We start from the raw sequence: 19,968 nt of genomic DNA, 5'->3' as shown, positions 1-19,968 counted from the left end.
GTCTGAAAGCATCAGTCAGACGGCCACCTTCTCCACCGCTCCTTCTGACTGATGCCTCAGCAACACGTTGTCCAGGACCAGGAGTTTGTGACCTCCCAGTCTCTGGGAACGCGTTGCACAGAGCTTTCTGCAAGGCCTCCCGGAGATGTCTCATCCTCTGCTCCCTCTGCGATGGCAAGATAAGGTCGGCAACCTTACCCTTGTACCGTGGATCAAGGAGAGTGGCCAGCCAGTAATGGTCCCTCTCCTTGATCCGAAGAATACGAGGATCCTTCCGCAGGCTTTGCAGGATCAGGGAGGCCATGCAGCGTAGGTTAGCTGAGGCATTCGGTCCGGAGTCCTCTGGGTCACTAAGGACAACATGATCCGCAGCTACCTCCTCCCAGCCACGTACAAGTCCACGTGTTTCTTGGGACTGTAAATCATCCCTATAAGACTGCTGCTGCTGATGCTGAGTGCCAGCCTCCACCTCCATGCTGACACAATCATCCTCCTCCTCCTCTTCCTCCTCCTCACCCTCTTCCTGTGTGATGGGTGGCACAGCAGGAACACTGTCTGGATAAAGGGGGCCTTGAGAGGCAAGGAAGTCCTCCTCTTCCTGCCTCTGTTCTGCCTCAAGTGCCCTGTCCATTATTCCACGCAGCGTATGCTCCAAGAGGTGGACAAGAGGTATAGTGTCACTGATGCATGCACTGTCACTGCTCACCATCCTTGTGGCCTCCTCAAACGGTGACAGGACAGTGCATGCATCCCTGATCATGCCCCACTGGCGTGGTGAGAAAAAACCAAGCTCTCCTGACCCTGTCCTGGTGCCGTAGTCGCACAGGTACTCATTGATGGCCCTCTGCTGCGTGTGCAGCCGCTGCAGCATGGCCAATGTTGAGTTCCATCTGGTGGGCATGTCACATATAAGGCGGTTCTTGGGCAGGTTCAACTCCTTTTGGAGCTCAGCCAGCCGAGCACAGGCATTAAATGATCGGCGGAAATGCACACAGACTCTCCTGGCCTGTTTCAGGACATCCTGTAAGCCGGGGTACCTGCCCAAGAACCGCTGCACCACCAGGTTAAGGACGTGAGCTACACAGGGCACATGGGTCAGTTGTCCCTGTCGGAGGGCGGAGAGGAGGTTGGTGCCATTGTCGCAAACCACCATTCCTGGCTTAAGCTGGCGTGGCGTCAACCACCTCTCGGCCTGCCCCTGCAGAGCTGACAAAACATCCGCCCCAGTGTGGCTCCTGTCCCCCAAACAAACCAGCGCAAGCACGGCATGGCATCGTTTTGCCTGCATACTTGCGTAGCCCCTGCAACGCCTACGGAGCACCGCTGGTTCTGAGGACAGAGCACTGGAAGAGGCCATGGAGGAAGAAGAAGAGGAGGGGGTGGAGGAGAGAGGTGTGTCACAACCAATAGTAGCATTTTGGAGGCGTGGTGGCGGAACAACCTCCAATACTACTGCACCTTGTCCTGCATCCTTCCCAGCAGCCAGAAGAGTGACCCAATGGGCCGTGAAAGACAGGTAACGTCCCTGTCCATGCCTGCTGGACCATGAGTCAGCGGTAATATGCACCTTACCACTGACCGCCCTGTCCAGCGAGGCAAGGACATTGCCTTCCACATGCCGGTAGAGAGCCGGAATTGCCTTCCGTGAGAAAAAGTGGCGTTTGGGGACCTGCCACTGAGGAACCGCACATTGTACAAACTCACGGAAGGGGGCCGAGTCTACCAACTGAAAAGGCAGCAGTTGAAGTGCTAGCAATTTAGCCAAGCTAGCATTCAACCGCTGGGCATGTGGATGGCTGGGAGTAAATTTCTTCCGCCGGTCCAGCAGCTGGGGCAGGGACATTTGTCTGCTATAATCGGACGTGGATGTACCACTAGCAGAGTTCCCGGAAGCACTTGGCTGTGACACACCTAATTCTACACCTTCATTCCTCTCAGAGCAGGTTTCAGAGAGGACTGAAGGTCTAGTGGGGTTGGAGATGCCAGCTGATGAGGAGCAAGGAGAGGTCCGCTTTGTTCTTTGGTGTGGGTCTTTGAGGTATGCTTGCCAACGAGCTGCATGGCAGGTCAACATATGTCTGGTCAAGCATGTGGTGCCCAAGCGGCTGATGTTTTGGCCACGTGAGATACGCTTGAGACATATGTTGCAAATAGCAGCGGTGCGATCTGATGCACTCGTCTCAAAAAAGGCCCACACCAAAGAACTTTTAGAATAACGCGCAGAGGAAGCGCTCTGCGCAGAGGAAGCGCTCTGCGCAGGCGGAGCTCTACGGTGTGATTCAGTCGGTGTGCTGCCCCTAAGCTGGCCCCCGGAGGGCATCCTGCCTCGTTGGACATGTGCCTCCTCCTCCTCCTCCTCCTCCTCCCTCCTTCCAGGCACCCATGTGGAGTCAGTGCCCTCATCATCCCCTCCCTCTTCATCGCTGTAGCAAACCTGGCAGTATGCTGCAGCTTGTGGAACATGACTGCCAGATTGCTGTCCTTCTTGAGCATCCCCTCTCTCTGTGCTCACGCTACTGCCTTCCTCTAGCTGAGTGTCATCATCAGAGCCCACCAAACACTGGGCATCCTCCTGGAGCATGTACCCAACACTGTGCTCAAAGAGTTCAGGAGACTCCTCAGGAGGACGTGGTGGGTCTAGGGAAGGAGTCTCTGATGATGACATTGAGAGAAGGGACGACGATGTGTTGGCAGCTGCTTTTCTACTACCCTGAGACTGGGTGAGAGAGGATGAGGAGGATGAAGAGGGCTTGGTCATCCACTCTACCAAGTCGTTGGCATGTTGCGGTTCAACATGTCCAGCTGCAGAAAAGAAGGACAAGCATGTCCCATGGCCACGTGCTGATGACAATGCACCGCGTCCACGACCAGCACTGTTGTCTCTAGACACAGAGCCTGCTTGCCCTCTTTTATCGGCTCGCGCCTGTCTGCCTCTCCTTGCTGGCCTTCCAGACATGGTAATGGCCTGAAGGGAGTTGGGTAAAACAGTAGTTGGGTAGTTTATATTGTGCTGGAGGCACACAACACCCACTAACTCCTGCAGATGCCTTTTTTATAGAACAGCAGAGTTAAAGGGGTATATACAGATGTATACTGTGCTGTGCTGGAAGCACACACAACTTCCAATAACTCCAGCAGATGTCAATCGGGCCCAAATAGAGAACAGCTATGTAGGTGGATAATAGCGGTATGTACTGGGTACAGAGCAGGCACACAGCACGCACTATCTCCTGAGTGACACTACTGACTGCAAGCTCTATTGTTAAAGATGGACCACTAGCTATATAGGTGAGGTGAATATCACGGTGTATACTGCGGTCAGGGCACGCAGACAATAACCAGAAAACAGCAGAGTTAAAGGGGTATATACAGATGTATACTGTGCTGTGCTGGAAGCACACACAACTTCCAATAACTCCAGCAGATGTCAATCGGGCCCAAATAGAGAACAGCTATGTAGGTGGATAATAGCGGTATGTACTGGGTACAGAGCAGGCACACAGCACGCACTATCTCCTGAGTGACACTACTGACTGCAAGCTCTATTGTTAAAGATGGACCACTAGCTATATAGGTGAGGTGAATATCACGGTGTATACTGCGGTCAGGGCACGCAGATAATAACCAGAAAACAGCAGAGTTAAAGGGGTATATACAGATGTATACTGTGCTGTGCTGGAGGCACACACAACTTCCAATAACTCCAGCAAATGACAATCGGGCTCAAATAGAGAACAGCTATGTAGGTGGATATAGTGGTATGTACTGGGTACAGAGCACGCAGACAGCACGCACTAACACTACTGACTGCAAGCTCTATTATTAAAGCTAGATCACTAGCTATATAGGTGAGGTGAATATAGTGGTGTATACTGCGGTCAGGGCACAGACAGTAACCACTACACAAGAGCAAAATAGTAAATCAGCGAAAAACGATTGGTGTGTAACTGTGTTGAAGGTACACAGAACACCCACTGCTTCAGATGCTAACAAACACTACACGAGGCCGCCTGAAAGGCGGCTTTATATAGTGTGGGGCGTGCACTACACAGTCTGAGCTATGATTGGCCACAGGCAGGATGCCTGTGGCCAACCATTGCTCTCCTCGCTACTGGCGCTGCGATTGGCCAAGCATGCGGGGTCACAGTGCATGCTTGGCCAATTGTGAGACAGCAATGCATTGCGCCATCGCAGTGCATTGTGGGCCACACGAATTTTGCCGCGAACGGCCCAAACGTTCGGAATTCGGCGAACGCACGAACGACCGATGTTCGAGTCGAACATGCGTTCGACTCGAACACGAAGCTCATCCCTAATAGAGAGCACTGGCATCAGCAGCGTGACATAAAGCACTAACACCAGCACCGTGATATACAGCACTGACAGCAGCAGCGTGATAGAGAGCACTGACATCAGCAGCATGACATAAAGCACTAACACCAGCACCGTGATATACAGCACTGACAGCAGCACCGTGATATACAGCACTGACAGCAGCAGCGTGACATAAAGCACTAACACCAGCACCGTGATATACAGCACTGACAGCAGCACCATGATAGAGAGCACTGACATCAGCAGCGTGACATAAAGCAATGACACCTGCACCGTGATAGAGTGATCTGACACAAGCACCGTGATAGAGAGCACTGACATCAGCAGCGTGACATAAAGCAATGACACCTGCACCGTGATAGAGTGATCTGACACCAGCACCGTGATGGAGAGCACTGACATCAGCAGCGTGACATACAGCAATGACACCTGCACCGTGATAGAGTGATCTGACACCAGCACCGTGATATACAGCACTGACACGTGCACCGTAAGCAGCCCCAGGAGTAAGTCAGCATAGCACAGGGATGGTGGGAGCCCCTCATAATGAGCATAGCACAGGGATGGTGGGAGCCCCTCATAATGAGCATAGCACAGGGATGGTGGGAGCCCCTCATAATATGCACAGCAGAGGTACAGCCCCAGGAGGAAGTCAGCACAGCACAGGGATGGTGGGAGCCCCTCATAATAAGCAGCCCCAGGAGGAAGTCAGCATAGCACAGGGATGGTGGGAGCCCCTCATAATGAGCATAGCACAGGGATGGTGGGAGCCCCTCATAATGAGCATAGCACAGGATGGTGGGAGCCCCTCATAATGAGCATAGCACAGGGATGGTGGGAGCCCCTCATAATGAGCATAGCACATGGATGGTGGGAGCCCCTCATAATATGCACAGCAGAGGTACAGCCCCAGAAGGAAGTCAGCACAGCAAAGGGATGGTGGGAGCCCCTCATAATAAGCAGCCCCAGGAGGAAGTCATCACAGCACAGGGATGGTGAACTTTACAAACCTACAGGTCATATTTGCAGCCACAAAATAATTACTAGCTGTGCACATATAGTCCCACCACATGGCCAATGACATATCACATGTATGAGGTGAATCTGGGATCGACAACTACAAGCATTCTTTTTTTATATGTGAAATTCTGAAAATTCAGGACTCTTGAGACAATGGAGGTGAGGGAAGGTCAGGGTAGGCAAAGAAGAGGGTGCAGGAGAGGATCACTAGCACCAGCACCGTGGTATATAGAGCACTGACACCTGCACCGTGATAGAGTGATCTGACACCAGCACCGTGATAGAGAGCACTGACATCATCAGCGTGACATAAAGCACTGACACCCGCACCATGATATACAGCACTGACACCTGCACCGTAAGCAGCCCCAGGAGGAAGTCAGCACAGCACAGGGATGGTGGGAGCCCCTCATAATGAGCATAGCACAGGATGGTGGGAGCCCCTCATAATGAGCATAGCACAGGGATGGTGGGAGCCCCTCATAATGAGCATAGCACAGGGATGGTGGGAGCCCCTCATAATATGCACAGCAGAGGTACAGCCCCAGGAGGAAGTCAGCACAGCAAAGGGATGGTGGGAGCCCCTCATAATAAGCAGCCCCAGGAGGAAGTCATCACAGCACAGGGATGGTGAACTTTACAAACCTACAGGTCATATTTGCAGTCACAAAATAATTACTAGCTGTGCACATATAGTCCCACCACATGGCCAATGACATATCACATGTATGAGGTGAATCTGGGATCGACAACTACAAGCATTCTTTTTTTATATGTGAAATTCTGAAAATTCAGGACTCTTGAGACAATGGAGGTGAGGGAAGGTCAGGGTAGGCAAAGAAGAGGGTGCAGGAGAGGATCACTAGCACCAGCACCGTGATATAGAGCACTGACACCTGCACCGTGATAGAGTGATCTGACACCAGCACCGTGATAGAGAGCACTGACATCAGCAGTGTGACATAAAGCACTGACACCAGCACCGTGATATACAGCACTGACACCTGCACCGTAAGCAGCCCCAGGAGGAAGTCAGCACAGGGATGCTGGGAGCCCCTCATAATGAGCATAGCACAGGATGGTGGGAGCCCCTCATAATATGCACAGCAGAGGGTGCAGAAGAGTAAGGCTGAGTGATCCACTCAACCAATTCTGGTGCTTCCTTTGACGTAATCGCACGCACCTTCTGCAATTTCCCACTTTGGCTCAAGCCTGTTACTCCTGCCCTACCCCTACCACCACTGCGGGAGGGCCTGCCTCTTCCTCTGCCTGTCATTTTTTAAATGACCCTGTGACAAAACTCTCTACAGAAGTGCAGTATGTATGTGGAAGAAGGTATATAACACCCCGCTTCAATCTATTGTTTTTGGGGGCCACTGGTCTATCACACCAGTTACAATACTTTTTTTTGGATTGCGCTTGTCACTCTTTGTAATATCGCTGCAGAACCGCTCAGCAGTCACAATGCTGGACAGTGGAAACGCACTATACTATGCTTTCTATATGTGCAAGTATTTTATACGTGTATTACACAACTATATGCTGCACACCAAATAGTACACCTATACCAGTCCTTAAGGACCTTTGTGGAACTAGTAGGTTGTGATTAGCAGACTGTACCTCACTGAACCCTATATACTCTAGTACGCTATACCTTAGCAGTCCTTATAAGGACCTTTGTGGAACTAGTAGGTTGTGATTAGCAGACTGTACCTCAGTCCCTATACTGATAAAGGACTGCTGCAGAATAGGGCAGCAGTCAGCAGTCAGCAGTAGTGCACCTCAACCCTATGTATTGTGGACCTATACCAGTCCTTATAGAATGGCAGACTGTACCTCACTCAACCCTATGTACTGTAGTACCCTCTGCCTTACCAGTCCTTATAAGGACCTTTGTGGAACAAGTAGGTTGTGACTGATTAGCAGACTGTACGTCAGTCCCTATACTGATGAAGGACTGCTGCAGTATAGGGCAGCGGTCAGCAGTAGGGCACCTCAGCCCTATATATTGTGGACCTATACCAGTCCTTAAGGATTAGCAGACTGTACATCACTCAACCCTATATACTGTAGTACGCTATACCTTACCAGTCCTTATAAGGACCTTTGTGGAACTAGTAGGTTGTGATTAGCAGATTGTACCTCAGTCCCTATACTCATAAAGGACTACTGCAGCAGAAGGGCAGCAGTCAGCAGTAGTTCACCTCAACCCTATATATTGTGGACCTATACCAGTCCTTAAGGATTAGCAGACTGTACCTCACTTAACCCCATATACTCTAGAACGCTATACCTTACCAGTCCTTATAAGGACCTTTGTGGAACTAGTAGGTTGTGATTAGCAGACTGTACCTCAGTCCCTATACTGATAAAGGACTGCTGCAGAATAGGGCAGCAGTCAGCAGTAGTGCACCTCAACCCTATATATTGTGGACCTATACCAGTCCTTAAGGATTAGCAGACTGTACCTCACTCAACCCTATATACTCTAGTACGCTATACCTTACCAGTCCTTATAAGGACCTTTGTGGAACTAGTAGGTTGTGATTAGCAGACTGTACCTCACTCAACCCTATATACTCTAGTACGCTATACCTTACCGTCCTTAGAAGGACCTTTGTAGAACTAGTAGGTTGTGATTAGCAGACTGTACCTCAGTCCCTATACTCATAAAGGACTACTGCAGCAGAAGGGCAGCAGTCAGCAGTAGTGCACCTCAACCCTATATATTGTGGACCTATACCAGTCCTTAAGGATTAGCAGACTGTACCTCACTCAACCCTATATACTCTAGTACGCTATACCTTACCAGTCCTTACAAGGACCTTTGTGGAACTAGTAGGTTGTGATTAGCAGACTGTACCTCAGTCCCTATACTGATAAAGGACTGCTGCAGAATAGGGCAGCAGTCAGCAGTAGTGCACCTCAACCCTATATATTGTGGACCTATACCAGTCCTTAAGGATTAGCAGACTGTACCTCACTCAACCCTATATACTCTAGTACGCTATACCTTACCAGTCCTTAGAAGGACCTTTGTGGAACTAGTAGGTTGTGATTAGCAGACTGTACCTCAGTCCCTATACTCATAAAGGACTACTGCAGCAGAAGGGCAGCAGTCAAGTATAATATTCTTTCTATATTTGGAAGAAAGAATATTATACGTGTGCAAGCCTATTACTATACCAGTCCTGAAAAGGACTTTTGTGGACCTAATAGTAACAGCTCATGATTAAACTGACTGTCCCTCTCTGCAACACACAGTGTCCTATCTGTCCCTCTCTCAGCACTGACAAAAGACAATCTGCTGCAACAATGACTTGAATAGCAGTGCCTCAAACCTATATCCTGAACTACACCTATACCATACCAGTCCTTAAAAGAACTTTTGTGGACCTAATAGCTAGCGATTTGGGTCACTGCAGTCTCTCCCTGCTCCACACAGCAACCTCTCCCTATAGTGACATACGAAAGAATGTAAAATGGCCGCCGGATCGGGTCTATTTATACGTTAGGGGGAATGTCTAAGTGTCCATGTGCTGTAACGTCTCAATTGGCTGTCCTGTACCCCTTGATGGATGTGTCATCATAGGTCAAAGTTCTTTTACACAGTAAACACGTAAGTCTGCCGGGCAAACAGCGGCAATAGTCCGCCGATCGGGCGGCCTGCGAACAGCCGAAATTTGCCACGAACCGACCGCCGGGCAAACAGTTCGGCCATCCCTATTCAGGACACAGGTCTACAGGATCACTAACACAGATCCCAATGGGAGCTAGAGCATAGATTGCCCAGGGCGCGGAGTCTAAGAGCCAGCAGGTGTTCGCCACAGCCTCCAGTGGTGAGGATGGACTTTGCTGCAGTCTGGCTCCAGGTCGCGGCCCCTAGGGTCTCACAGCTCACGCTCACAGTAGACTACAGGAGAAGGAAGCAGCAGGCTGGAACGACAAGGATAGTAAGGGGATACGGCAGAGGTCAGGGCAACTAGCAGACAGGAACAACAGAATACACGTCAAAGGTTCAGGGTCACAGGCAGACAGGGATGGTCGTGGACATGCAAAAGGTCAAGGTCACAAGCAGACAGGAATCGTTGAGAACACGCCAAGGTCGGTAACAGAGTCAAACGTAGAGCACACGGCAAGCAGGAAACAGGACGCCAAACACCCAATGATACACAATGGTTGATCAGCACCGCTGGCTTGCAGTGCACAGGTTAATATAGGGTTCCCTGATAGGGCCTGGGGTGGAGCCATGCTTAGAGGAGAGGTTATAAAAACCACCAGGTGGAAGTGGCTGGCCTCTTAGTCAGAACACATGAGGGGAAGTAAGCAAACAGAGGAAGATCACTGCATAACCATGACAGTTCCCTCCCTCTTACGAGGCCTCCCCCTCCCCCGCCTGGGTCCAGGCTTAAAGGGAAACTCCAGATGGAACCTCCTCAACAGACGAGGAGCAAAGACCTCAGATGCAGGGATCCAAGACCTCTCCTCAGGGCCAAATGCTTTACAATGTACGAGGTACTGAAGAATGCCTTTACGGAGCCCGGAATCCAAAACTTGACTATCCGCATATTTTAGATTATCCTCAGAGACCGGAACCGAGGTGGGGGGGGGGGGTGAGAGGACTAAAGGCTTTTTAGGAATGGCTAAGGGCATGAGAAGATCAGGAGTCTGAGCAGGGTCCCCCAGACCCTTAAAAATGAGATGGACATCCAGCACAGGACCACCAGACTGGGCAGAGGTCAGTGGATCCCTGAGGTCAGGTTGGTTAGAAGGTGACATGTCACAAGAGTCAAGCTGGATAGCTGAAACACAAACAGAATGCAGAGAGCCCTGAGAAAAAAATTGAAAACCCCACCTGGCTGAATGAGGCAGTCTATCCAAAGGATGAATTGAGCCTCTTAAACGGGTTTGAATGGACATAGTAGCAGTAGGGTGAGGCCAGGTTACAGAAGGTCCTGAACAAGAAGCAGGAAGCTCATTGAGCATGGGCTGGACTGGCATAACTGGTGAAGAGGCCGACTGAATAGTATTGTCAGGTGTAGCAACCATCTAAATCGCATCACATGGCATAGCGACTGTGGAACTTGAAGACAAGTTAGCCGGACACAATCCGACGCCGGCCACAATCCGACGCCGGCCACATTGCACCTATGGAAAGTGCCATGTCTATGCAATCACGAGATTACAGACGTGGGGTTCATTTGCGAGCGTTTAGCCCACCTTGCGCCGCTTTGTGAAGCGCCAAGTAGCTTCCGCCCATTCATAGTATATATTTCTACGGCCGGGTGGTTTGATTGACATCTGAGATGATGTAATTTCCTGTTTTCTCTCTCCAATTGCACCCAGGAGAGAGGAACCAGGAAGTATGAGGAGACATCGCTGGAGAGGACAATACACTGCAAGGTAAGTAAGGGGGGGTTTGATGTGAGGCTGCTGCAACTTGGTAACACATTCTGCTGCAACTTGGTGAGACATTCTACTGTAACTTGGTGACAAATTCTGCTGCAACTTGGGGACACATTCTGCTCTAACTTGGTGACACATTCTGCTGCAACTTGGTGACACATTCTGCTGCAACTTGGTGACACATTCTGCTGCAGCTTGGTAACACATGCTGCTGCAACTTGGTGACACATTCCGAGATGCCGAGATGCTGCAATTGGTGGTGACACATGCTGCTGCAATTTGGTGGGATGCATGCTGCTGCAATTTGGTGGTGGCACATGCTGCTGCAATTGACACATGCTGCTGCAATTTGAAGGTGACACATGCTGCTGAAATTTGATGGTGACACATGCTGCTGCAATTTGAAGGTGACACATGCTGCAGAAATTTGGTGGTGACACATGCTGCTGCAATTTGGTGGTGACACACACTATTGCAATTTGAAGATAACACATGCTGCTGCAATTTGATAGTGACACATAATGCTGCAATTTGTAGGTGACACGTGCTGCTGCAATTGATAGTGACACATGCTGCTGAAATTGATGGTGACACATGCTGCTGAAACTGACGGTGACACATGCTGCTGCAATTTGGTGACACATTCTGCTCTAACTTGGTGACACATGCTGCTGCAACTTGGTGACACATGCTGCTGCAACTTGGTGACACATGCTGCTGCAACTTGGTGACACATTCTGCTGCAACTTGGTGACACATTCTGCTGCAGCTTGGTAGCACATGTTGCTGCAACTTGGTGACACATTCCGAGATGCTGCAATTGGTGGTGACACATGCTGCTGCAATTTGGTGGGATGCATGCTGCTGCAATTTGGTGGTGGCACATGCTGCTGCAATTGACACATGCTGCTGCAATTTGAAGGTGACACATGCTGCTGAAATTTGATGGTGACACATGCTGCTGCAATTTGAAGGTGACACATGCTGCAGAAATTTGGTGGTGACACATGCTGCTGCAATTTGGTGGTGACACACACTACTGCAATTTGAAGATAACACATGCTGCTGCAATTTGATAGTGACACATAATGCTGCAATTTGTAGGTGACACGTGCTGCTGCAATTGATGGTGACACATGCTGCTACAATTGATGTTGACACATGCTGCTGCAATTGATGGTGACACATGCTGCTGCAATTTGATGGTGACACATGCTGCTGCAATTTGGTGATGGCACATACTGCTGCAATTGATGGTGACACAGGCTGCATTTGGTGGGACACAGGCTGCATGTAAGGAGGGACTCCACTGGGAACACCTGATGGAATCTGGTGGCAGGCGACATGGCTAGTGACACGCTCAGGGCTCCCACTGATTCTGCATTATGGTGAGTTGAATGATTTAATTTTATATTACAATGTTATAATAGAAATAATGCGCTTCAATCATCCTGACACCATAACAACCATGGTGCCGGGATGAATAAGTGCTAACACCAGGTGTTTGAAATATCTTTATCTACTTTATCTTTTAGAATACACATATTTCTATTGTTGTGTAGGATTTGTGCCTGCTGTCCCTCCATCCCTCTCACCCCACTCCCTCTGTCCCTCGTTCATCTCAGACACTAACCACACCACCTTAGAGCCACACCCACTATTTATCTGAAACCACGCCAGTTTTCACCAGGTGGGAGGGGTCAAAAAGGAAGGGCGGGGTCTAGCGCCCCCATCCTAAAACTTCACGAGACTCCACTGCTAGACTTGGAATAGTGATAGGGACAGTAAAGAAGGTCCTATACAACACCAGTATGATGGGCCCGGCTTCCCTGCCTCAATGATATCTATAGCAGCTGAAGTGTGGCAGTATATAGGCCCCTATTACTTTTAGTTTACATCCCCCTGTCCACTTGATGTCCTATACCTTTTCCAATAAGTATAGAATTTTAGCAATGAAAACTATGGGGAAACTAACCCCCCACCCCAACCAATACCCTCTGGGCAATGTACTACACTGTTTACTTGCTCTATTGTTTTGTAACCAGTCATTGGAATCCATTCTATCGGGTATAAGACTTCTCACTACAATATAAGTCACTGATTAAAATGTATGATCTGTACTGTAGAAGGCTAAATACTCTGCTGAATTCTTGTTAATGTTACAGATATTAACTGCTGAGACTGTACCGCTGTTTATGTGAGTTCTGTTCAAAATAAATAAACTTTATGTTACCCAGGATGGAAGTCTGGAGCAGCATTTGTCAATCTTTTCTCTGACAAGGCATCCTTTAAATTCTACACAATCCTGAGGCACCCCATTGTAATAAACTAAACTAATAGTTCTACATATTGCAACATCATCCACACACATAGGACACTCAGCATTAGAGGGGATTTATTATCACAAAGCAAATATACCTTTGCACACTGGTACTGACTAGTATTCCGGCATTTCTCTCTTCCCTCAGTTTCTTTCCCTTATTCAGCTAATCTGACCCTAGACTTGATCCACCTGCTGGCCTGTATACAATTTTTGGGTAATTGGGGCAATTTTTTGACATTTTGCCAGGGCACCCCTGAAGAACTCAGAATGCACCCCAGTGTGCTATGGCACCCTGGTTGAAAAAGGCTGTTCTAGTGCATTGGAGAATAATTTTTATTATTCCAGATTTCCAAATAGTAGAAGGTATAGCATCCAAATAGCATTTTAATTTTGACCTAAGATTGTTTACTGGGGTTGAAACAGTGGCAGAACAGAATTATAAATCAATTTGGGGATGGATGGAAAATCTCAGTTTTGTAGAAATATGGGGGTTAGAACACTTTATTTGTTAGGGTGGTTTTTCTGTGCCAGTTCAGAGTGAAGACAGGCTAGCAAACCTGTCTACTTGTCACTACATACATGTATAGGGCAATCTGGAGTATTTGGAAATGGAACTTCTGGATTTCCTCTTTCGCTCCATGAAACTTTTTAAGATGTAGGGTGTTCCCCCAATCACAGGGAGTCCTGGGCTGTATGTTAACCCTACAATTCCACATTACCTCTACTTAACTTGCCTTTTGCCAAGAACCAACCCAAAGGCTGTAAAGCACAAGCAGTTTTTTGAAGGATAAATGTAGTGTTTTGTAATAGAACATATTGTTGAGGCAAAATTACAATCTTGAAATGAAATAAATAATAATAATTTAGCAGTATAAGCAGCATCTTAGGACTCTGGGCCCAAGCTAGCCTTGTTGCCCTTCAGTTATGACCTTTGTGACTTTGTGCTATGGTAGTGACTTATACGCTTGTGGCATTTCAGATTGTGTATAGACCCAATGGGTATTTCTAAAATCAAAGCCACCCTTGTTTGCGCTTCCTGCTGCAGTTCAATTGGGGTGAAAATGCCAGGTATTGGTTACATAATTATTCTGTCAACTTCACCCAGCTTCCTTAATTTCCCACATATTAAATTATACCCAAACACACCTTATAAAACAAGAAACCACAGGGTCAGGATAGCCCCAAGTGAACAAAAAAAAATATTTCTACTTTAAATTCAAGTCTGCATATTCCCTGGGGACAGGAGCTGTAAACTCATGTTATTCCTAATGAACTGAGTTTTCTTATCATTAAGGTCTAAGCTTTTTATTTATTTATTTTTATCTATATTAATTGGCCCGATAATTAGATAGCCAGAGGCTGATGTTACCTTTTCAATGGAAAATCCGATTTTATTGAGGTAAATTGGTCCAAGTCTTCTTCCGGGAAAGGCTTATGTCCATGTCACTCACAATAAGGTTGAAGCCAGTTACTTCGGACTAAGAGATGGTAATACCCCAGAGCTCCTATGCAGCTTGTTAATATGCCAACACAAAACACACTGGCTTGCAAATAACACTATTTAACCTTTCTCTATTTGTAATAACCATAGCTTATGTATTGTGTTACATTTGATCGTTCAGAAAATGAGAGCATGTTTTTCAATGTCTTTCTCTATATTAAGGGAGAGCCACCCCCTCCTGCAGGCTCTAGCATGCCGCAAACAAACAGACAAGCGAAAAGTCTATAATTGGATGCTGAATCTGCGTCAGAAAAGACTTTTGCTTAATGAAATCCTACAAACCAAAAGAAAAAGCCTCTGTGCTAGTTTAACTCTTCACTGGTTTTGTTATATTAAAATAATACAAAGCAGGAAATTAAGATACAGTCCATAAAAACATCAACTATATCTTTTTATTAGGGCAAGGGTACATTGCTTATATTAGCAGATGTGGTGTCAAAGCTATAAATATAACATATTTATAGAGTGGTAAGGTCCCTTCTGAAAAATATTGTTAAAAAAAAAAAATTGCTAATAGCACCATATTTATAAATTACATTGTACCATGAAGCTGATATACTCATTTTGTAAAGTAATTGTTCCCTTACCTTTGTGCATAAGGTGAAGCTGAGTTAACTGCAATCACCCAATCTGCAATATGATTTTTGTAATTTATATTACTCATTACTGGATATTTAAATACATACAGTACTTTCAATACAGTGTATCTAAACCTAAGGACAATTCTTAGATGTGGGGGCTGCATTTGTTTTCTTTTTTTCAAGTGTCTTGGGCAGAAAGACTGCTTGAGATAACCTTTCAGTGTACACGGGGCAGCCCTGGATTTCTGGGAGAATCAGTAACTATTTTTTGCATTTGTCTAACAGATACAAACATACAGGCATACCCCACTTTTAAGTACACAATGGGGTTTATTACTAAAGCTGGAAAGTGCAAAATCAGGCTCACTTCTGCATAGAAACCAATGAGCTTCTAACCCCAGCTTGTTGAATTAAGCTTTGGTAATAAAACCTGAAAGCTCATTGGTTTCTATGCAGAAGTGAGCCTGATTTTGCACTTTCCAGCTTTAGTAAATGAACCTCATTGTGTACTTAAAAGTGGGGTATGCCTGTATTCATTTATATATTTAACAGAGCAAAGGGAGTAAATAATAGCAATTCATTGTCAGGGTTTATATACTCTTTAAAGTGATTGTAATGTCTAGTTTTTTTTGTTTTTTTTAAAATAACAGACACGTTATACTTACTTATACTTACCTTCTCTGTTGCAGTGGTTTTGCACAGGGCAGCCTGGATCCTCCTCTTTTTGGGTCACTGTTCACTGGTCCTGGCCCCTCCCTCCTGTCAAGTGCCCCCACAGCAAGCAGCCTGCTATGGGGGCACCCGAGCCATGCTGCAGCTCCGTGTGTTATACGGAGCTGCCGTTCAGCCCTGTCCTCTCTATCTCCTGATTGGCTAACTGACTTTGATTGACAGCTGTGGGAGTCAATGGCACAGCTGCTGTGTCTGAGCCAATCAGGAGGCAGAGTCCCGGATGGCCGAGGGATTTTGAACATTGCTGGACAGAGATGGGGCTCAGATAATTATTGAGGGGTGGGGAGGCTGCTACACACAGAAGGTTTTTTTTATCTTAAGATAAAAAACCTCCTGCTTTTACAACTCCTTTAAACAAAGTGACATCCTGTCCAAATTTAGTAAACCAATCCCTAAGTGTGCAGGATTTTTATTAAAACTAAGTACAAGGGCTGTACTGAAAGTATTACAAATGTGGACACTTTTTTTAATAATGCCAAAATGGCAGGGGGGAGTGATCATGGATTGGATATCGGTAATTTCCACCCAATCCCACATAAGAAATTTCTCAGCCAAAACTGATTTGTAGTTAGGAATGGCTTAAAACATTGATCTGAGACATTTTCACTTAGGGGTGTACTCACTTTTGTTGCCAGCGGTTTAGACATTAATGGCTGTGTGTTGAGTTTTTTTGAGAGGACGGACAATTTACACTGTTATACAAGCTGTACACTTACTACTTTACATTGTAGCAAAGTGTCATTTCTTCAGTGTTGTCACATGAAAAGGTATAATAAAATATTTGCAAGAATGTGAGTTGTGTACTCATTTTTGCGAGATACTGTATATATATATATATATATATATATATACACACACACACACACAATAGTTCATACGTGAATCCTATAAACAATGTATATAAAGTGGTCTGTTCTGGTTTCAGGACCGGGGTAGCCCCGTGAGGGGTCCCGGTCACGGGGTGTTCGACATCCCGCAGCATGTTCCTGTCAGAAGCCCCGTTAGACCCGACTGGTCTGGGGTAGGGATCTGTCTGCTCCCGAGTCTCGGGACCTGCCGGTCTGAGGCGCTATAACTGAGGGAGAATTCAGAGTGTCTGGGTGTGCTCTCAGCTTGCAGGGGCACCACAGCCCGTGCAAGTGACAGGGGGAGGTCTCTTCGGAGGAGGGCCGACAAGTGGCATCCTGAGAAGTGCCTGGTTACTGTGTTGGGAGGGACATTGACGAGGCCACACTTTTCCAGTACCACAAAGAAGCGGAAACGTTCCAGGTACAGTCGGAAAAAGGTTCCTGTTTATCTTTGGTTGATTGTTCAAGTTTGAGTCAACGTGCTGACTGCCATGACCTCTGGCTAGAAGTCTGTTCAGCCTTGAAGTACCCAGCCGCGAGTGGCTACTCTCTGGGTGGAAACAGAGACTTTGTTAGACCTGCAGTTCAAGGTACCTGAGTTCTTCACCCGTGCCCTCTGTTCCCAAAGAGTCTGTGTTTTGTGAGAGTTCTACTGCAAAATAAAACCTTTTGAAAGCACTTTATCTTGTCAGTGTACAAGTTTTTGGGTATCAACCCTGGGAACCCCTAGACGCGGAAGAGCAGGCCAGAAAACGGTAACCGGTAAGCCCATTCAGTCAAGGCCGCCCTGCAACGGGTTATGGCCGCTACATGATATCAAAAAAGAATAAAAAGAAAAATATTATATATATATATATATATATATATATATATATATATATATATATATATATATATATATATATATATATTATATATTTTTATTATTTCTGTGATAAGTTTGGGTTAGCATAAATTAGTGCGGGGATAAATATTTACTCATTCTCAATCAGTGGATGTGCTTTAACTGGAGGTAGCCATGTCCTGCTCAAGACCTCCCCAGCATTTCAAAGGCACCATGTTTATTTGAATCAAGGACCCTGCAATAATGAACTGCTTGATGATGTTTCAATAGGTCAGGGAAGAGTCAATAATCAATAAGAAATCCTCCTGAAACCATAGGACTTGAGGAAGTTAATGAACTCTGCCCTAAGAGAGTGGAGGAAGGCCCTGTGGACATGGATAGACATGTGCACTTCCAAAAAATTGTTTGTTTTCCTTTTCGTTTCATTTGTTTCTTTTTTTTTTCTTTTTTCCGGTCATTTGTTATGATCTCAAATTTTCAATTAGTAAATTTTTACATTCATACATTGGTAAATTTGTAAATTCGCACATTCGTACATTCGCACATTCGCACATTTGTAAATTTGTAAATTCATAAATTCATACATATAAATTAGAAAATTCATAAATTCGTAAATTCGTAAATGAGAAAGTTCAGAAATTTGGAAATTCAAAAACTCGAAAATGAGAAAATCTGAAATAGTAACTAATTATTAAATTATAGGTATTGTAATTTCTTTCAAATTTGGCTGGTAGTGACGTAACGAATACAAATTTATCCAAAGTTGAATTATCCAAAATAACAAATGTCGCATCTAAGCAAATGGAACTGAACAAATTAATAATAAATAATAATACATTTTTATTATTATTATTGTTATTTATTATTATTAATTCATTACGTTCCATTCGTTAGGATACGGCATGCGTTATTTCGGATAATTTGTAACTTCGGATGAATTTGTATTTGTTATTTTCGCTAACAGCCAAATTTGAAAGGAAATTACAATACTTGTAATTTATTCGTTAATAATAGTTAGGTTATTCTTAGTTAAGTATTATTTCAGATTTTGAATTTACAAATTTACTTACTAATTTACTAATTTTCGAATTTACAAATGTAGGAATTTATGACTGTACGAATTTACAAATTTTCGAATATTCGAATTTACGAATATTCAAAAAAATTTGTTAAACTGGTTTTCATGAATTCGGATATTTCTAAATTAAAGAATTTGTCGAAATTCATTAAAAAACGAATTTGGAACGAAACTAATTGCACATGTCTACACATGGAATGGAAAAGTGTGTAGCGAAAAAACCTTGGGGAAATATTCATTTTTAAATTGTTGCTCCTTCTAAATCAAGTGAAAGATTGAGAATGCCAACGTTTTAAATTTGAGCGGATCACTGTCAGTAACAGTGGAAAGTTTTCTTTAAAACTATCTACTAAAGATGGTGTAATGTTGACCCCCAGGTATGGAATTTCTGTAGATCATTGCCCATGTAAATGGAAATTTAGCTTGAATGACTCTAATGCCGCGTACACACGATCAAACAATCTGGTGGAAAAGTCCGGCAAACTCAAGTCCCCCGGACAATCCGCCCGTGTGTAGCCTCCGGCGGACTTTTTTTTACCCAAAAGTCCGGCGGACTAAGAAAGTATTTTTGCACTCCAATATGTCAGCCGGACTCGCTTTTCGGCAGACAGTACGGCCGTGTGTGTGCTAGTCCGCCGTACTTTTGAAATGAGCGGACTTTTCCCGTGCGGAGAAAAGTCAGCTCATTTTGAGCGCGTCTCCAGGTAGCCGGGGCCAGCGAAGGAGGCATCGCTGGCCCCGTCACCTGGTATGGACTTAAAGGGGAATCCCTACGCCGAAAAATAGGCGTGGGGGTCCCCCCTAGGTCCACATCAGACCCTTATCCGAGCACGCTACCCGGCCAGCCAGGAAAGGGGGTGGGGACGAGCAAGTGCCCCCCCCTCCTGAGCCGTACCAGGCCGCATGCCCTCAACATGGGGGGTGCCTTGGGACCGAAGAGGGGGAAAAGACCCCCGAAGAGGGGGACAAGACCCCCGAAGTCGGAAGAAGAGGGCGGCGGCGAAGAAGAAAGCCGGGCTCCTCCGCTAGCAAAAGAGCTAGCAGAAGATAGCGGAGGAGTCCGCCGAGAAGACCCCCGAAGACGGACAGAAGACCCCCGGAGCTGTGCAATAAACTATTTTAACCCTTGTGTGTTGTGTTTTTTTTTACAGGTGAATGGGTAGGGGTACATTGTACCCCATACTCATTCACATAGGGTGGGGGGGCCGGTATCCGGGGGCTCCCTTATTAAAGGGGACTCCCGGATTCCGATAAGCCCCCCGCCCGCAGACCCTGACAACCAATGGCCAGGGTTGTCGGG

Source organism: Lithobates pipiens, unplaced genomic scaffold, assembly GCF_037356315.1.
Source record: "Lithobates pipiens isolate NorthernLeopardFrog02 unplaced genomic scaffold, aLitPip1_a1.2 Scaffold_8, whole genome shotgun sequence".
Lineage (NCBI taxonomy): Eukaryota > Metazoa > Chordata > Amphibia > Anura > Ranidae > Lithobates > Lithobates pipiens.
This window is presented reverse-complemented; position numbering follows the sequence as displayed.